The sequence below is a fragment of the Megascapheus bottae genome, unplaced genomic scaffold (assembly GCF_031878675.1).
Source record: "Megascapheus bottae isolate mThoBot1 unplaced genomic scaffold, mThoBot2.hap1 HAP1_SCAFFOLD_52, whole genome shotgun sequence".
Classification (NCBI taxonomy): domain Eukaryota; kingdom Metazoa; phylum Chordata; class Mammalia; order Rodentia; family Geomyidae; genus Megascapheus; species Megascapheus bottae.
Window position 1 is genome coordinate 1,734,129 of NW_028327691.1, and position 3,674 is coordinate 1,737,802.

Sequence of the window (3,674 nt, forward strand, 5' to 3'; positions counted from 1 at the left end):
TGTGTGAAGTCATATAATGGAGGTGTGTGAAGTCACAGAATGGATGTGTGTGAAGTCAAAGAATGAAGGTGTGTGAACTCAGAATGGAGGTGTGTGAAGTCACAGAATGGAGGTGTGTGAAGTCATAGAATGGAGATTTGTGAAGTCAAAGAATGGAGGTGTGTGAAGTCATAGAATGAAGGTGTGTGAAGTCACAGAATGGATGTTTGTGAAGTAAGTATGAAGGTGTGTGAAGTCATAGAATGGAGGTGTGTGAAGTCAGAATGGAGGGGTGTGTAGTCAGAATGGAAGTGTGTGAAGTCATACAATGGAGGTGTGTGAAGTCATAGAACGGAGGTGTGTGAAGTCATAGAATGGAGGTGTGTGAAGTCACAGAATGGAGGTGTGTGAAGCCATAGAATGTAGGTGTGTGAAGTCACAGAATGGAGGTGTGTGAAGTCAGATTGGAGGTGTGTAGAGTCATGGAATGTAGGTGTGCGAAGTCATAGAATGGAGGTGTGTGAAGTCAGAATGGCGGTGTGTGAAGTCACAGAATGGAGGTGTGTGAAGTCAGAATGGAGGTGTGTGAACTCATAGAATGGAGGTGTGTGATATCACAATGGAGGTGTGTGAAGTCATAGAATGGAGGTGTGTGAAGTCATAAATGGAGGTTTGTGAAGTCACAGAATGGAGGTGTGTGAAGTCACAAAATGGAGGTGTGTGAAGTCATAGAATAGAGGTGTGTGAAGTCAGAATGAAGTATGTGAAGTCACAGAATGGATGTTTGTGAAGCAAGAATGAAGGTGTGTGAAGTCATAGAATGGAGGTGTGTGATGTCAGAATGGAGGTGTGTGAAGTCAGAATGGAGAAGTGTGAATTCACAGAATGGATGTGTGTGAAGTCATAGAATGGATGTTTGTGAAGTCACAGAATGGAGGTGTGTGAAGTCACAGAATGGAGGTGTGTGAAGCCATAGAATGTAGGTGTGTGAAGTCACAGAATGGAGGTGTGTGAAGTCAGATTGGAGGTGTGTAGAGTCATGGAATGTAGGTGTGTGAAGTCATAGAATGGAGGTGTGTGAAGTCAGATTGGAGGTGTGTGAAGTCATAGAATGGAGGTGTGTGAAGTCACTGAATGGAGGTGTGTGAAGTCATAGAATCAATGTTTGTGAAGTCTTAGAATGGATGTTTGTGAAGTAAGAATGAAGGTGTGTGAATCACAGAATGGATGTGTTTGAAGTCACAGAATGGAGGTGCGTGAAATCATAGAATGGAGGTTTGGGAAGTCATAGAATGAAGGAGTCTGAAGTCATTGAATGGAGGTGTGTGAAGTCATAGATTCGAGTTGTGTGAAGTCATAGAATGGAGGTGTGTTAAGTCATAGAAAGGAGGTGTGTGAAGTCAAAAAATGGAAGTGTGTGAAGTCACAGAATGGAGGTGTGTGAAGGCACAGAATGAAGGTGTGTGAACTCAGATTGGAGGTGTGTGACGTCACAGAATGGAGGTGTGTGAAGTCATAGAGTGGAGGTTTGTGAAGTCAAAGAATGGAGGTGTGTGAAGTCAGAATGGAGGTGTGTGAAGTCAGAATGGAGGTGTGTGAAGTCACAGAATGGATGTTTGTGAAGTAAGAATGAAGGTGTGTGAAGTCATAGAATGGAGGTGTGTGAAGTCAGAATGAAGTATGTGAAGTCACAGAATGGATGTTTGTGAAGCAAGAATGAAGGTGTGTGAAGTCATAGAATGGAGGTGTGTGATGTCAGAATGGAGGTGTGTGAAGTCAGAATGGAGAAGTGTGAATTCACAGAATGGATAGGTGTGAAGTCATAGAATGGATGTGTGTGTAGTCACAGAATGGATGTGTGTGAACTCACAGAATGGAGGTGTGTGAAGTCATAGAATGGAGGTGTGTGAACTCACAGAATGGAGGTGTGCATAATCAATGGAGGTGTGTCAAGTCATACAATGGAGGTGTGTGAAGTCACAATGTAAGTGTGTGAAGTCGTAGAATGGAGGTGTGTGAAGTCACAGAATGGAGGTGTGTGATGATATAGAATGGAGGCGTGTGAAGTCAGTTTGGAGGTGTGTGAAGTTAGAATGGAGGTTGTGTAGTCAGAATGGAAGTGTGTGAAGTCACAGAATGGAGGTGTGCGAAGTCATAGAACAGAGGTGTTTGAAGTCATAGAATCGAGGTGTGTGAAGTCACAGAATGGAGGTGTGTGAAGCCATAGAATGTAGGTGTGTGAAGTCACAGATTGGAGGTGTGTGAGGCCAGATTGGAGGTGTGTAAAGTCATGGAATGTAGGTGTGCGAAGTCATAGAATGGAGGTGTGTGAAGTCAGAATGGAGGTTTGTGAAATCATAGAATGGAGGTGTGTGAAGTCAGAATGGAGTTGTGTGAAGTCATAGAACGGAGGTGTGTGAAGTCATAGAATGGAGTTGTGTGAAGTCACAGAATGGAGGTGAGTGAAGCCAAAGAATGTAGGTGTGTGAAGTCACAGAATGGAAGTGTGTGAAGTCAGATTAGAGGTGTGTGAAGTCACAGAACGTAGGTGTGCGAATTCATAGAATGGAGGTGTGTGAACTCATAGAATGGAGGTGTGTGAAGTCATAGAATGGAGGTGTGTGAAGTCAGAATGGAGGTGTGTGAACTCATAGAATGGAGGTGTGTGCAATCACAATGGAGGTGTGTGAAGTCATAGAATGGACGTGTGTGAAGTCACAAAATGGAGGTGTGTGAGGTCATAGAATGGAGGTGTGTGAAGTCATAGAATGGAGGTGTGTGAAGTCACAGAATGAAGGTGTGTGACCTCAGAATGGAGGTGTGTGAAGTCAGAGAATGGAGGTGTGCGAAGTCATAGAATGGAGGTGTGTGAAGTCAGAATGGAGGTGTGTGAAGTCATGGAATGGAGGTGTGAAGTCATAGAAGGGAGGTGTGTGAAGTCACAGAATGGAGATGTGTGAAGTCAGAATGGAGGTGTGTGAAGTCATAGAATGGATGTGTGTGAAGTCTTAGAATGGATGTTTGTGAAGTAAGAATGTAGGTGTGTGAATCACAGAATGGATGTGTTTGAAGTGACAGAATGGAGGTGTGTGAAGTCATAGAATGGAGGTGTGGGAAGTCATAGAGTCGAGTTGTGTAAAGTCATAGAATGGAGGTGTGTTAAGTCATAGAAAGGAGGTGTGTGAAGTCAAAAAATGGAAGTGTGTGAAGTCACAGAATGGAGGTGTGTGAAGTCACAGAATGAAGGTGTGTGAACTCAGAATGGAGGTGTGAGACGTCACAGAATGGAGGTGTGTGAAGTCATAGAGTGGAGGTTTGTGAAGTCCAAGCATGGAGGTGTGTGACGTCAGAATGGAGGTGTGTGAAGTCAGAATGGAGGTGTGTGAAGTCACAGAGTGGATGTTTGTGAAGTAAGGATGAAGGTGTGTGAAGTCATAGAATGGTGTGTGAAGTCAGAATGAAGTATGTGAAGTCACAGAATGGATGTTTGTGAAGCAAGAATGAAGGTGTGTGAAGTCATAGAATGGAGGTGTGTGATGTCAGAATGGAGGTGTGTGAAGTCAGAATGGAGAAGTGTGAATTCACAGAATGGAGGGTGTGAAGTGAGAGAAAGGATGTGTGTGTAGTCACAGAATGGATTTGTGTGAACTCACAGAATGGAGGTGTGTGAAGTCATAGAATGGAGGTGTGTGAAC